Source organism: Barbus barbus (assembly GCF_936440315.1).
Source record: "Barbus barbus genome assembly, chromosome: 22".
Classification (NCBI taxonomy): Eukaryota; Metazoa; Chordata; class Actinopteri; order Cypriniformes; family Cyprinidae; genus Barbus; species Barbus barbus.
Genome location: NC_136750.1, coordinates 29,239,390 through 29,256,683, shown reverse-complemented (window position 1 = coordinate 29,256,683; position 17,294 = coordinate 29,239,390). Strand labels below are relative to the sequence as shown.

The window sequence follows — 17,294 nt, the reverse complement described above, 5'->3', positions numbered from 1 at the left end:
ACCAGCCTCGATGGATATGATGCTGATTATGGTACTGTTTGTTATTTTATGTCATTCTCTCGGGTGTCGCTGCAGGGTCTGATGATCATTTGTTGCGTTGCGAGCGAGTGAGCAAAAATAAACACTAGAGGATTTTTCCCTGCAGTGTTTGTCCAGTTTCTCACAGCAGTGAATGGGACGCACTGCACGTCTGTCCTCCGTGAACGCGTTACAGTGTTGTTCTGATGCAGATCGCAGTGCCGCTCCACATATGGCTACCAGCTCTGCTCTGCATTAAGCAGGATTACGCCGCGCACACTGGAGACATGAAGAAACGCCACTATTATATTTCCTCGACATGCTGTTGTACATGAAGTCATTGGGTTTAGCTGCATCTGGTGAATGTTTAGCTCTTGCTGTCAGAAGGCCTGCTCCTATTCCCTCACGGATTCTGACTAATGTTTGAATACCATAAACCGGAAAAAAACACTTTGTGAATGTCAGCTGGTCATTTTAAAAACCTGCTCGTTGACGTGTGTGTGTGTGTGTGTGTGTGTGTGTGTGCTTGCACAGTGAGCACAACTGCAGTGAAAGCAGGCTAACTAAATAAATGCATTACTTCTGCATGATGAACACCATCCTGACCTCTTTCACTTATTGTAACCGTTCTGACATCAACAAGAAGCGTGAAATGTGTATGCACACACACAGATACAGCGCTTATGAGTAGTTTTTACCCTGCTTTTATGGATTTTGTTGTTTTACAGCATTACAATTTAATTTAGCTTTTTTGCAAGTGATGAACAGAAGAAGTGTTTAATGTTGAATTAAAAACAGATTTCTGCTTAGTAGTCAAATAATGATTAATATGAAACCCAGAATAACTGATTTCTTAAGTGCTGACCTCTTTTTTTTTATTAATGCAACATCTAAATCATCACTGGTGCTGCTAATTGATAACATACCACAAAAAAAACCTGTATTTTTATCTTGCGCTGGACCAGATAAAAAGACTTGTTTTCAGATAATATATAAAGTTAATTCCCAATACTGTAAAATATAATCTAAATATGTGAACAATGTAAATATGTGGGTTTGTATATGTTGAACCTTTATCTGGAAGGTGAATCTGTATTTTGGCAGAACTGTGGTTGAAATGTTTTATGATCTAATGAAACTAATATTATTGGCACGTTTGGCTGAGGGTCTTGGCTGTTTTGTGTGTTTCTGTGTTTAATTGTTGGGTGTTTTCTGAAGTAATGCAGCCCATCTGACTACCTCTCATGATCACGAGAGAAGAGAAAGGCAGGATAGAGGGAGGAATCTTAACTTATTTTCACTTTATTTTCACCGGCCCTCTTTTCTTCATTTCGGCTGGGGCTGCGTTCTGCCCTGGGGCGTTTTCTCTGCTTTCTCCAGAGCAAAGTGAATGTGACTTTTCTAAGGGGGTCACGGAGTGGCTGCGGGCTATGGCAGTGCCGCTGTATTCCGGCCTTCTCCGAGTTTCACTCTGGGGCTCGGCAGAGATTTCATCTGCGAGCGAATGTGCCGTGGGGCGCGAGCTCAGGGTGAGCTGCACCGCTTCACTCACGGTCCTCTGATTGTCGGAGTATCCCGACTCTGTTCTGCCACGTTAATCCCAATCCGTGTCCGGAAACGAGAGGGAGTACTGAGAAAGATGCTGAAACAGGATTATCATAGTTAACTAAAGCTAAAACTGAAACCATTAAATGAAATCCTTTACTTCAAATAAATTTGAACTGAAATAAAATAAAATATACAATAAATTACGTTTATTTTATTTCAAATAGTTGCCAAGGAAACATTTCTCATTTTCATATAGTTTGACTTAATGTACTAAAACAAATGTAATGTAATAAAAAATGTAATAAAAAAAAATGAAAATAAAATGAAAAAAATAATTTAAAACAATTTAAAATATTAATAAAACATACAATAAAAAAGGAATTTAATTAAAATGTAATTAAAATGAAATATAAACAGACAAAAGTCATAAACTAGCTTAAAATATTAATAAAAATTATTTGTATTTTAATATCACTAAAACAAAACTGGTGCAAAACTTGTGGGTTAGTCATGGTTCCTGAGACATTGCTATTGCTCAGACATTGCTCCTGAACTCAGAAGACTTAATGGAGATTTCAGTTATGTTATATATGAGTTTGTCTGTGGTTTGTCCTAAAATGCCTAAAAACATACACCAGTTTTCATATAGTAAGATTATATAGAGTAGATTTATTCTTGGGAGAATCTGAATGGAAATTAAGAGTCATCTTAATCTTTCATCAAAATCTAATTGGAACTTTCTTAATAAATTTTAGGAGTAAATTAGATCATGTCAGTTTTATCTTACTGAATACTCTGTTTTACTCAGAAATACATCATAGTTATGTGCATAAATGGTAGTTTTTGTCCTTTTTGAAGTTTGTCAGCCCCTCGTCACTATAATATTCCTCATAACTTCTCCTTTTACGTTTCATAGAAGAAAGTCATACGGTTTTGGATCGACATGAGGATTTCTTCATTTTCGAGTGAACTACTCCTTCACAGAGATCTCATTAGTGAGGTTTCTGTCCAATGGGTGACCCTGAAACGGCCTGTCAGAGCGTGTGTGTGACTGTAATCAGGTAGCGCTGGTGGCGGGCCGGATGTGGGTGTTTCTTCCTCCTCCTCCTCCTTCACTTCACCTCTCCTCTCCTCTCCTCTCCTCTCCTCTCCTCTCCTCTCCTCTCCTCTCCTCTCCTCTCTTATCTTCTCTTCTCTTCTCTTCTCTTCTCTTCTCTTCTCTTCTCTTCTCTTCTCTTCTCTTCTCTTCTCTTCTCTTCTCTTCTCTTCTCTTCTCTTCTCTTCTCTTCTCTTCTCTTCTCCTCTCCTCTCCTCTCCTCTCCTCTCCTCTCCTCTCCTCTCCTCTCCTCTCCTCTCCTCTCCTCTCCTCTCCTCTGCTCTCGTCTGGCCAGGCAGCAGATCGCCGTGGGGCTGAACCTGATAGCCCATGTTGAGCGTGAAGTCTGTCTCCATCCTGAGCCGGAGAGCACAAACAAAGAGGCCTTACAGCGCTCCGAGGTATAGATTAGAGAGAGGGAGACAGGGGCTCCTAACTGGCCCTCGCTTGGGGTCATTGCGCAGGCAGGAGCCGCAGTAACAAACTCTTTCCTTTCGCTCTCAGCGCACACACGAGCGTTTGAAGTTTAGCACAAAGATGCTCCGTGGGATGCGAAATGGAGCGAGAAAGAGAAAAAGGACGTGTAAATGAGTTTGAATGAGCGAGTGAGTGCGGTTAAATTCACAGGTGCAGGAAATGAGCCACCAACAACATGACAAGCAGGTGATGTCATTTCCTTGACGATACGTAACAGTTCAACACGTGTTTCGCTTTGACCTGCCTCGTAATGCCACTATGGATCTGTGTGGGATTTTGTAGTAGATTACAGCAAAATACTTCATGACTATATGAATATGTTTATTCATATAGCTCGTTTTTCTTCAAAGCAACTTGAGTTCACCTCTATATGTGTTTGCACAAAATTGAATTAAACCAGTGTTGTTTTTGTTAGCTAAATAAAAAAACATTATAAACATTATAAAACATAAAATATAAATATTTCTGAATGTAATCAGAGTAAAACCAAAATTGCAACTAGATTTTTGTTTTCTAATGAAAATGTAAGAGCTGCTTACTGTGCAAAAATCACTGCCGTGATGCTTGGCATTTTTAGTGAATTCTAGGTGGTTGCTAGGGCATTTGGGTAGTTGCCAGGGTGTTTCTAAGGTATTCTGAGTCATCTCTAGGGCATTGCTTGGAGTTTGGGTGGTGGCTATGGTGTTTCTAGGGTATTCAGGGTGGTTGCTATGGTAGAGTATTCTGGGTGGTCATAGGGCGTTGCTAGGAGTTTGTTTCTGGGGTATTCAGGGTGGTTGGTAGGTGTTTCTAGGGCATTCTGGGTGGTTGATAGGGCATTGCTGAGTGTTTGGGTGGTTACCAATGTGTTTCTAGGGTATTTTAGGTCGTTGTGATACATTGTTATTTATTTGGGTGGTTGCCAAGGGGTTTCTTGGGCATTATGGGTGGTTGCCAAGGTGTTTTAGGGCAACTTTGGGTGGTTGCTAGGATGTTGACGGGTGTTTGGGTGATTTCCAGGGTTTTTGTATGGTATTTTAGGTGGTTGTGGTGCATTGTTATCAGTTTGGGTGGTTGCCAAGGTGTTTCTAGGGCATTTTGGATTATTGCTAGGGCGTTGATGGGTGTTTAGGTAGTTTGCAAGGCGTTTCTAAGGGATTTTGAGTGGTTGCTAGGGAACTGCTGGGTATTTAGATGATTTCCAAGGTGTTTCTAGGGTAGTCTAGGTGGTTGTAGTGCATTGTTATGTTTTTGGGAAGTTGCCAAATTGTTTCTATAGGGCATTTTGGGTGATTTCCAGGGTTTTGCTGGGTTGTTTCCAGGGTATCCTGGGTGATCACTAGGGTACTGCTAGGTGTTTGGGGGGTTGACAGGGTGTTTCTAGGGTATCCTGGGTGGTCATTAGGGCGTTACTAGGTGTTTTCCAGGACGGGTTATTTATGACTAATTCGCGTTTTGAAATCGCAAATCCTCCATATGAGTAATAGTGATGCTTGCCATAGCAAATACCACTAATTATTCCTGTGTAGTAAATCGCAGTAAAGGATCCCAAAAACAGGCCAAAACAGGAAGATCGAGGTGTAGTTTTGATTTAAATATGTCACCTTTTTCTTTTAGGGTTGGTAGAAAAAGGAAGAAGTAGGGAAAGACTGCGAGCGAGAGAGAGAGAGAGAAAGAGAGGGGAAAAGCACAAGGAAAACTGATGCCCTTTCCTCCAGCTAAATTAACAGGAATCACGTGGAAAACAATCCGAGCCGGGAATGAAAGGGGGGGTGGAACCATTAAAATGTGCCCGGGGCGATGGACTGCGCCCAGTATCACTAAAAATGCTCTCACTACAGATGTGCAGGCAGGCTTACAGGCAAACGCTGCTCTTGTTCTATAGCTACAATTAAAATCAACCTCCCTGCCAAAAAATTGGATGGTAGAAAGAGAGAAAAGCAGACATGAACATCAAAGACAGATTGAAATGTGTAGTCAGTAATAAGAATGGTCTCCAAGCCCCGCGGTTCTCCACGGTCCTCTTGTTAATGAGAATTTTTGACCTCTGGTTTGTAAGTTAAACTTGTAATCTTGGTTAATGAAGTAAATCAATCCCAACTTGGAGTGAGCAGCCTTTCCTTCCATCCAGCCTTTCTGTATCTTCGGTTGCTTGCGCTCGTCTTTTTCTTCTCCTCCCATCTTTCCCAGCCTGAATAAACGCGGGCAGATCTTTCAGCCAGACAAACAGGAAGGCCACGGGTGTGTTGTCTCTCTCTGTGTGTGTTGTGTTTTGACGTCTGCTTGGCGAGCCGTTTGGTTTCATAGCCCTTCTGAAGGCCCGGCTGAAGGGACCCGGTCACAAGAGCCGCTGGAGTCTGTGTTTAACCCCTGCGTTTATACAATATACTGTGCTTTTTAATTGCAGTCCTTTTTCATATTTTAGTAGGAGACATTTTTGCCTTATTTGAATTTAAATAAAGCATATGGTTTTAGAAAATAAATAACTATATATACTGTATATATATATATATATATATATTTCATTGTTTTGTTTTAATCCAGTGTAGACATGTTTCAAATGAAATTATGCATTGGAACATTATAATTTTATGTAGAAAAATGTCTACACTATTTGAAATAGAAAAACTAAGCCCTGATATAATCTGCTTTTTATTCTTAAGAAACAGAACTACAATATTAACCAAAACTAATTTGGTCACAAGCATTTTAATCATCCCAGTCAAACTGTAGATCAGTCAAAATTACTATGATTTTTTTAAAATTTGTTTTATTGCATTGGCTGATTTGTCTACAGTTGGAAGCAGAATATATTTATTATTATTATTATTAAAGCCTATTACTGTAAATTCTGTAAAAAACATTTATAATTCTATATTGGAGTTAAGTTGTGAACACCGAAAACCTAAAAACTTAACACAAAAAACAAACAGTATACAACTATTACATCCATCTGTCTGTCTATCTGTCTATCTGTCTGTCTGTCTGTCGCTATACAGTAAAAAGCAGACAGATGTACACAGAACATGCCATCTTGTTTTTAGAGAAAGTGAACAAATGCATAACTACATTTTAAATTAAAACCAGACAAATTCATATTGAAAGATGTCACATCTGATCTCACCTCATGATTCACGTTTGACATGTTTGTTTGTTTCAGTCTGCAAATGTTTGTGAGGATTTTGCAAACAACAGTACAATTACTATTTCACGCACAGCGACGACAGATAATGCATGTGGTTCTTTAACTTGACGGTGATTTCAGTAAACGCAAGAAGATAGTAATGTGCACAAAGTGCGTCGACATGTGTGTACGGTTTACATCCGTTTGAGGGTTCGTGCAGGTCAATGATCTGAGACTTCATAAAGTAACGTCTGTGTGTTGGCTTTCCACACACAATGACCTGTGCCAACACGCACGCCTGTCAGACCAGGTCACACATAACTTCCTTACATGACTCATTTCATTCTGATGGGTTTTTCTTGATTAGTTTTTAGTGCATGAGTTTGTTCCTGCCAGCTGCACCACACCCACCCCATCCATGTGAATCCATCAGCCGTAAACCAGCAGTCAGCTTCAAATAAACAATATTCAGGAATAATCGTACCAAATGAAAACCATCAGCGCTGAATTATTCACTGTCGTTTCTGTCACGTGTTTAAACTTCCCAAACTCTCTGCCACGAGTCATATATTCCGGTTAGATGAATACAAAAAACTGTTTTGTGTACATATTTTCATTCATGTTCACAAAGCGGTAGATTTTGTCTCGTTTGTTTCCTGGTTGCATTTGTTTGAAGGTTCGGCTCTGTTAAAAACACCTCACATCCATATAAAACGCCCTTAGTGGTTTTCCGTGCAACCCAAGAGGGATCTGCAAGGAGTTGAAAGCGCTATACATCACATAGGAAATGGCCGTTTAGTGCCACAGTTTTCCCTCTGGTCCTGTAGAGCGGTGTGGCAACTGGCCTACGGAAAAGTCCGGACAATAGTGCTCTGTATCCCGCCTGGAGCGGTGCCAGTTTGGATGGGTCAGCTGCATCAAGTTTAATAAGATATTTTACGTCTTGCATTATGCCAAGATGAAAAACCACACAACAGGAAGGTTGAGAGATTCAAGAGATGACATTTCTCTATTCTTGAGTCTTTTTGGTTCCACAAAGAACACTTAACATCCATGGAATCTTTCCACTGCATGAAAGGTTCTGTACAGTGGAAAAAGTTTCTTTAGATTATCAATATGATAAAAAAAAAAAAAAAAAAAAGGTTCTTCTATGGCATTGCTGTGAAAAACCTTTTGTAACCTTTATTTTTAAGAGTGTAAATTAAAATATAAATCTCAGGCGATAAATGGTAAGTTGACTTATCAATGTGTCCTATGGTGTGACGAAAAAATTAAAAAAAAAAAAAAAAAAAAAAACTCTAAAATTGAAGATAAACCTTTCTCATGCTATTTATAACTAAGAATGAAAATACATTTTTCTCATGTGATTTGTGTGTTAATTTTTTTTCTTCTACATTTTTGCTATGTCACACCATAGGACACAGTCCAATTTTTATTTGTCAACTACCAATATATATATATATATATATATATATATGCATAAGCACAAATGTGAATATCTTCATGAATATCTCCATATTTATGTAAAATATGGGATTCTCCATGTTGCTGCCAGTGAAACTTTGCACTAAAAATGGTTAAATATACAGTTTTGACAACAAAGTTGAGCCTGAGGGGAGGTACAGATACTCATCTTAAAGAAATTAATTACCTCCCTTGTTAATCTAGATATAATTAAATTTCTGAAGAATGAATTTCACTGCAGTTTTGCCATAGAGACGCTACAGCAACCAGAGCCAAAACTAGAATCTGCTGGTCAGGGATGATGGGATATCCTGCTGATACATTCCCTCTGCCGTCCCACGCTTGTCTGGGAATACATCATCTATCCCGCTATTCTTTGCTGAATAGAAAGCTAAAAAGCATTTAATTGAAATAGCATTTAATATTTTGTAGCATTATAAATGTCTTTACTGTCACTTTTGATCAACTTAATGCATGCTTGCTGATTTTCTCACTTTGAATAAGTAATATTGTAGTGATCCCAATCTAGAACAGTAGTTGTATGTCAATGCAACAAATAATTTAAAAATTCGGCATTTATTTGTAAATGACTTGTTTTTCATTGTCATTTTTTTTTCATAGCAATAAATCACATCCCTCCCACCCATACTCAATACTGTCATTATATACAATATATATATATACCATATATACAAAATATATTATTAAGGTGGTAAAATATACATCATTATAGAATTTGTTAATAATAAATATTATTTAAATAAGAAATCTGATTAGAACCTTTAATTGCAGTTTTTTACAGTAATAAAGTAAAAAAATATTACAGTAATGAGAATCAGCATGGACAATAATGAGAATTACTAACAGAACTAACTCTAATGTAAAACATCCATATGCATTACAGTAATGAGATCGTAGAGGGGGAAAGTATTTAATTGAATTGAGAGAAAAAAAAATCATAGTGCTAAAATTGGCTTTATTTTCTTAATGTCTTTTATTATGTGGTGACACTTGACCCAAACATGTTTTGGGCGTCTGTTTCAGTCGTTTGTGTTTAACGGCGGTTGTTTGTACAGTGCACTAGAGGCCATTGAGTCTTTTGAAGCGAATATGACTGGAATCTGAATCCAGTCGGGTGTAATTCACCCCAGGATCTACTTTCCATCATCCTTCGGAAATGTATTTAGAGTCGGCGCTCTCTCGCGTCTGTGAAATTAGCCGCGGTCTCGTTGGGCTCTGCTACATTGTGACATTACTGCAAAACACTTTTGTGTTGCTATCTATTAAAGAATGTTGTTTCTTTTTGAATTTATTATTTATGTCAGCTACGTTCTGCTGGTGGAAAGGTTGATGCCTGAGGACACGAGCAAGTGAAAATGCTGGAATGATCTTTCATTAAAGGCTGCCAGTGGAAGAGGAAATCTGAGACGGAAAGAGACGTTAAAACGTATGGCATCGTCAAAACAACTGCCCACATAAACACGCCAACCTGCGTCCTCATGCACTGATTTCATTCACATTTCTTTTCTATAAAGCCATGCAGACCTGCGTAAAAACACATGTAGCAAAATCCCTGAAAAGTATTTTAAAAAAGCAAATATATTTTATAATCAAACGACTTGCTGCTGGGTAACCAAAGTCATCTTTACACCTTTCTTCTGCAAATCATCATCACTTATTTATTTAGAGCTATCAGCATGGACGAAACGATTTTGGAAGTGACTTTTAATTTGACGGGCCTTCGGTCGCTGCGTTCAGGGAAGGCTTGATTAAAAAGAGGAGCACCATATTGTTTGCAGATGGAGGCGCTTCAGGAGGAGTTGTAATTGAATTTCTGCATGGAGATGGCAGGCCAACCTCAGCACCTGTCTGGCACCTACGACCGGACTGGAAAACAGTGAATGAAAAAGACATTCAGCAGATTCGCTTTGGAATTCTTCCCATACATTTCTGGGAATGAAATGTTAGGATGATCCGATACAATGTCTTTTGACAGTCGCTCGTGTTGCATGACCTCATCAGCAAAAATAGAAGCAGAGCAGAATTTTCAGCGTCATTACTCCAGGCTTCAGTGTCACATGATCATTCAAATATGCTGATTTGCTGCTCGAGGTTTATTTGATAGTCCACTGATAGTAATTTGATTGTCTACTTTAGACATTCTTCTAAATTTTTGCAACTACATGTCAACTAATTCTCATTAATTTGAAACTACATGTCTACTAACTCAGAGTAGACTGTTAGTTAGGTTTAGGGTTAGTAGAGTAAGTTGACATATACTTACAAAGTTTTTCAGTGTGTTGTATGTTGTGGACCCATCAAAATAAAGACAGTCTACTAATACTCTAATGACTGCTAGTTGACATGTAGTTGCAAAGTAACTTACTGTTAGTAGAAAGTGGACTATCAAAATAGTGTTACCCAGCTCAACAAACATTTTTGATTACTATCAATGCTGAAAACTATGGAAGCCCACTTATGTCATGGAATTATTATTATTATTATTTTTTCTCAGAATTGTGAGATTAGGATCGCAAGCTATAAACTTTAAGTTTTCATCTCATAATTCTGAGTATTTGTGTTCACCAGAGAATAAAAAAACTTTTCAGAATCAGAATTTTGAGTTTATATTTTGCCCAATTCTGAGTTTTAGAATTGCAAGCTCAAACCAGAATTGCAAGCAAATGTTGAGGGAAAAAAAGTCAAAATTGTGAGAAAAGTCAGAATTCTTAGCTTACGTCTCACAATTCTGTGTTTTTGCATCTGCCATGTAATAAAAATAATAATTACAACCTTTTATCTCACAATTCTGTTGTGTCTGAATTGTGAGATTTATCCTGTGGCAGAAACAACAGTTGTGCTGCTTCGTGTTTTTGTGGAAACTGCAATGCATTTTTCTGAGTGACTGAAAAAGACATTCAGAAATTCCGCTATGGAATTCTTCCGAAACTTTTCTGGGAATGTAGGAATGTTAAGATGTCTTGACAATCACTTATGTTGCATAACCTCATCGGCTGTAATACGGCTCAAATAGACATTTGAATGCAATAATGAATCATAAAATATCCACGACACATGCATGCATGTGGGAATCGTCCTGATCCGGGTTGTTCGTTTGAGTTTCTCTGTGAAATCCTGGCACAGTGTAATTAGGTCAGTCGTTTAGTGCATTAATGAGGGTTAATTGCGCGGCGTTTGATCTGTGCTCTCCGCCACATGAGTCGGGTTTCCATTCCTCTAGTATAAATGCCCATTCATATGCTTCTTTTCCTGTTTAATGTAGCGCTGGTGATCCGTGCGGATATCACCACAAATCCATTGCTGTGTTTTTAATAAAACACACTCGACGTGTCCAGCTCGCCTCCAAAAGTAGCGTCTGAAACAACAAATCTCCAGTAATCTCCTCCAGCGTTCCCGCTTCCGACAAGCATATGGCGTGTAGATTGTGTTTTGATGCAACGTGTTTTTCACAGACGTATTTTGTTTTGCGTGCATGTTCGGGTGGAAAAACATGGTGCAGCTAAAATTAGCCGAATTGAAGGGCTGGAGTGAATAAACAAGCCAATCCATTAGCGTGGACGGGTTATTGGCTTATTTCGCCTCTTCTGAGGGCGGCCCATTAAAAGTGGTAATGTGTGCCCGCAGCTCTGCCCGAGGGACTGGAGGAGGCCAGGGAGGAATATTTCACATGCATCAGGCGCCTGAATTAAATAGACCAATGTTCCCTAAAAAGACTGAAGTACATCTCTTTCTGATGTGCGTCTCGGGCAAAAAAATTCATTGATCTTGGAATGTCCCTTGGCAATTATAAAATATTAAATCCAAGTCACACTTTTTGGCTCAGCTTAATTCCTCCTCTCTCTCTCTCCATCTCTCTCGCTCTCCCACTGTTCGTTGCTTCCTCCATTTGATCAATTTTAAAAGTTTGCAATGTTTTCTAATGGAAAGAATCCCAGTAGTGCTGCATAAATTGTTGGGCCATTTGCACGCAATTCAGATAAAGATCCCAATTACATAAATTAATAGTTCATCTAAAAATAAAAGGACATCCAAGATGTAGATGAGTTTGTTTCTTCATCAGATTTGGAGAAATGTAGCATTGCATCACTTGCTCAGTAATGGAAGCTCTGCAGTGAATTGGTGCCGTCAGAATGAGAGTCTAAACAGCTGATAAAAACAACACAATAATCCACAAGCAATCCACATCACTCCAGTCCATCAATTAATGTTTTGAGAAGCCAAAAGCTGCATGTTTGTAAGAAACAAATCCATCATTAAGATGTTTTTAACTTCAACCTGTTGCTTCTGGCCAAAATACGAGTCCAGAATCCATAATAACACTTCCACCAGTGAAAAAGTCCATCTCCTGTTGTCTTTCACATCAGAATCCACCCACATACTTGTTTAGAGCTGTTTTGGACTGTTTTGGCTTGTTAACAGTGCTTGATCTGTGCAGATTTCTCTCTTGATACGTTTTCACTGGAGGAAGCGTTATTATTAGTGCAGTCAAAATTAGCGTGTTAACGCTTTAATGAGTTAAAATTATTTAACGCTGTTAACGCAGGGGCGGAGCCTAGGTTTGGCCACCCCACTCATAACTGCTAATTCTGTCTCTTTTTTCTTGACAAGAAGTGCATTTATTCAGTCGCAGAACGTCTTTACGTGCACATCAAGCAAGAGATGTTTCAGACGCGTGCTTCAACTTCACTTCAGCGTCATGCGCGTATGAGCGCGGAAACGTCTCAGGTTACGGATGTCACGCTGTCAGCGTGACCCGTGTCTGAAGCATACAAAAACACAACACGTTGGCCGGCGACAGCCTATGACGTCACTTCCGGCGTGACCACAGTATAAAGGGGCGCCGGGAAAACACGTCATCCACTTCTTCGTCTGAAGCTTGCGTCCGAAATATGGCACAAAGCCTAGAGGACGCAGTGTCTCATTCCCTACTCAGGGAACCATAGTTACATACGTAACCTGAGACATTCCCTTTCGAGGGAACTTCGAACTGCGTCCTCTAGGGGTCGCTATGGGGAATGGAATACCCACGCCACCATGCTGAGGGGAGTGCAAGCACAAAGGCGAGCACTAAGTACCAACTCTACCAGGCTAAGGGAGTTGCCCCTGGGACGGTTTGACTGCTGTCAGTGACATTATCCCCTACCACCAAAGACCAGAGCTGCATACCCTAAAAAAAACTTACCTGTTAAGGGCCAGGACTCCCAGACTCAGGGTAGAGCTCGAAGGCTTAGAATCATAAGAAAGATTCCTTTAAGGGAATACGGCCAAGCGCCTAGGATAGTAAATAGGTCCTGGCCTGTCACCAGGGGCTACCGCTCGCTCTGCACGAGCTCGCTGAGGGAGCTGTATCAGCAAACCCTTGGAAGCACATATTGTTCCAGCCCAGAAGCATTGGGAGAAATAGGTAGAGTGGGGCCCAAGACGAAACCGGGGCCTGCCAGCTCAAAGAAAGGGCATGAAGCCGCATCGCGTAACCCCTACCGTACAGGATTTTAGAAAGAACGCGAAACACTTGATGTGCGATCTTACCACAATGTGGATTTCAAAAACTTAGCGTGTGCACTTACCACAACATGGATTTGTAAATACCGTTCTTAGAGGGTCATAGAGGCTGTTACTAGACAGGCCTAGAGACCCTTATGTGACCGTGCAACTGGAAACGGCGCTTCTCATAGAACAAACTGTCATATGAGGGGTCTGCGACTCATCATAATGGTCACCAGCCTGGTTTGGCTAACAGTAACAGCACAACCCCTCCGGGCTCCTAAGTGTATATAGTATGTAAGTAAATTGTATTTATATAGCACATTTAAACATAGCAAAGCTATCCAAAGTGCTTAACAATGTAGCATAAATTTAAATGAGAAAAGAAAACAGAAAAGAAGCAAACAAGACAACCAATAAAACATAAATAAAATTGAAATTAAAATGGAAAAAATATATGTTTTCAATCGTGATTTAAAACTGGTAATGGAAGGTGCAAGGCAGCATTCTAGAGGCAATTGGTTCCATAGACGAGGGGCATTGACTGAAAAGGCTCTGTCACCCTTGGTTTTCAAACGGGAGCGAGGGACACATAAAAGAGCCCTGTCAGTGGATCTTAAATGTCTAGTAATTGAAAAAGGGATAAGAAGAGCTTTAAGATAAGACGGAGCTTGATTGTTAAGAGCTTTGAAGACAAACAGCAGAATCTTAAACTGAACTCTAAAATGGACGGGAAGCCAGTGTAGTGAGGCTAAAATTGGAGTGGCGTGGTCATATTTCTTTGCCCCAGTCAGCAGCCTGAGATATCTAATATCTGAGATACACTCCAGCAATGGTTGAATGGACTCACCAACGTTTAGTGGGAGGTACAACTGTGTATCATCAGCATACAGATGAAAAGAAACATTGTGCTTCCTGATAATATCCCCCAGAGGGCATATATATAAGTTAAAAAGAAGTGGTCCCAAAATAGAGCCCTGAGGTACTCCACTAATAATTGGGGCAGATGATGAGAAAAACTTGCCTAGCTCTACAGAAAAAGACCTGTCTTTGAGATAAGAGTTGAACCATTGTAAAGCTGTACCCCTGATACCGATCAGATGTTCTAACCGCCCAATAAGAACATTATAATCCACGGTATCAAAGGCAGCTGTAAGATCAAGTAGAATCAGTACCGCATTTTTACCGGCATCTACTGCAACCAAAATATCATTGAACACTTTAAGCAAAGCAGATTCCGTACTGTGATAAGCAGTGAAACCAGATTGAAAAGGTTCTAATAAATTAGCTGTATTTAAGAATGTGATAAACTGTGATTGGACAATTTTTTCTAAAAGTTTTGACAAAAAGGATAATTTCGAGACAGACCGAAAATTGTTAAAGCAACCTTCATCCAAACCTTGCTTCTTAAGCAACGGCTGAACAACCGCATGCTTAAAGCAATTTGGAACCACACCAGTATCCATGGATGAGTTAACCAACACTTGGATACTGGGTCCAATTACTGGAAAGGCTGCTTTTATGATCTCAGGGGGAACAACATCTAGTGAGGAGTTGGTAGTCTTCATTTTGTTAACGAGATCAGAGAGTTCGATTAAAGAGACCATGTTGAAAATGACAAAATAAAAATGGACTAGCAGGCAAATTTAAAGACAGGTCTGAGAGCTGTGAAGTAAAAGATAAGCGAATGTCACTCACTTTATCAACAAAAAATGTCAAACATTTCTCACAGAGCCCTGCTGACAGCTCCCTAGAATACTGGGAATTCGGATTAATAACTGAATTTATTGTGGAGAATAAAATCTTAGGTCTATGACAGTGTGCAGAAATCAGATCTCAAAACTATTTTGATCTGGCTGACTTAGCAGCGCTCTGAAACTTAACCAGACACTCTTTAAAAATCTCAAGAGACAGTCAGCGTTGTCATCCAACCAGTAATACGATTTTATCTTAGGTTGTTTCAATTTAAAAGGAGCAATCGAATCTAAAATATTGGTGCAATCTGTGTAAAAGAGAGAAATCAAATTGTTAGGCCCATAGGACGTCTTTGCAGAATGCAAGATAGATTCTTCAACAGCATTAGTTAGATAATGTTCACTGAACTGAGAAACAGTCAGTGAGTTTATAAAATGAGAATAAGAACCAACAGGCTTATTCACAGTAGCAGAGCTCACAACAGGAACCTTAAAAACAATGGGTTTATGATCGGAGAAGGAAGCATCATCAATGAAAACATCAACTACAAAGGAACCATATGACATAATAAGGTCAAGAGTGTGACCAAGGACATGAGTTGCTTGATTTATATGTTGAGAAAAACCAAACGAGTCCAATATATTACTAAACTCAGCAACCAAAGGATGCCCCAGGCAGCAAAGATGTATGTTAAAATCACCCAGTAGCAACATACGTGGGAAGTCATGGCCTAATGGTTAGAGAGTCAGACTCGTAATCCAAAGGTTGCAGGTTCGAGTCTCGGGCCGGCAGGGATTGTAGGTGGGGGGAGTGAATGTCCAGCGCTCTCTCCACCCTCAATACCACGACTGAGGTGCCCTTGAGCAAGGCACCGAACCCCCAACTGCTCCCCGGGCGCCGCAGCATAAATGGCTGCCCACTGCTCCGGGTGTGTGTTCGCGGTGTGTGTGAGTTCACTGCTGTGTGTGTGTGTGCACGTTGGATGGGTTAAATGCAGAGCACGAATTCCGAGTATGGGTCAGCATACTTGCTCGCAGCACGTGATCTTCAATACACGCACAAATGTGCCGGCGCGCGCATAGCCTGTATCATTTCATAGCAAATCTATGAGCATGCAATATCGTGATAAGTCATGAAGTTATCAAGAACAAAATAAAAAAAGGAAATCAATAACTTTTATAGTTTTAAGGATTCATCTGTATTTAGTATTTAGGGGCACAGGTAGATAAATATGACATTTATTATAATGGGATTGTGTGAAGATTGTTTTAAATTCACTTAAATCAGAAGTTATTTCTAAAGTCTAATAAATGTTCAAATGTATAGCTCTTAATTATAATGTAAAGTTGAATAGCTATATTCAATGGTTAAATATTAGGGGGAAACATTTTTATAGGGAAATCAGTATTAATTGGTATCAGTGATACTGGCCTTCAGTCATAAAAATGAAGATGCCATTAAACAAATATTTAAAAAAATACTGTCTTTATGTTTGTACATTAATTTGAAGATTTAATGTGAAATTATTGCAATATAAAAGTATATTTAAAAACTTTAATGTTAGGTGGGATTAATCGCGATTAATTTCAGAAAAATGTGCGATTAGTTTTTAAATTAATTAGTAATTTTTTTTTAATCGATTGACAGCACTAGTTATTATATATTTTGGACTCTAGAAGCAATGATTTAAAGTTAAAATGCCTTTATAATGAATTTGTTTCTCACAAACACACAACTTTTCACTTCACAAGATGTCGTCTGATGCAGTGCAGTGGTGTGGATTACTTGTGGATTATTATGATGTTTTTATCGGCTGTTTGGACTCTCATTCTGATGGCACCCATTCACTGTAGAGCATCCACTGCTGAGTAAGTGATGGAATGCTACATTTCTACAAATCTGATGAAAAAACAAACTCATCTACATCTTGGATGGCCTGAGGATGAGGACATTTTCAGCAAATGTTTTATTTTTGGCTGAGCTATTCCTTTAATACGTAATTGTGCGTTTTATCATTATTGGCAGCATATGTCACAAAATTTTGTTTGAGATGCTAAATGTCATTAGGGCGATTAACCTCACCCCTGCCTCTTCCCATGTCCTCTGAGACACCAGAGCCGTCCATGGCTAATTGACCAAATAATTCAATTTAACCGTGATCTTAATAAATACACTGAACAAAATTATAAACGCAACACTTTTGTTTTTCCCCCCATTTTTCATGAGCTGAACTAAAAGATCTAAGACTTTTTCTATGTACACAAAAGGCCTATTTCTCTCAAATATTGTTCACAAATCTGTCTAAATCTGTGTTAGTGAGCACTTCTCCTTTGCCGAGATAGTCCATCCACCTCACAGATGTGGCATACCAACATGCTGATTAGACAG

At 39.3% G+C, this 17,294-nt stretch overlaps 1 protein-coding gene across 2 annotated transcripts in view; it reads left to right on the top strand.

The window, feature by feature from the left end:
• The window catches only part of LOC306888106 (transcription initiation factor TFIID subunit 4-like), a 91,934-nt gene that overhangs the window by 56,733 nt on the left and 17,907 nt on the right, over positions 1-17,294 (top strand). The gene's annotated exons all lie outside the window — the stretch shown is intronic.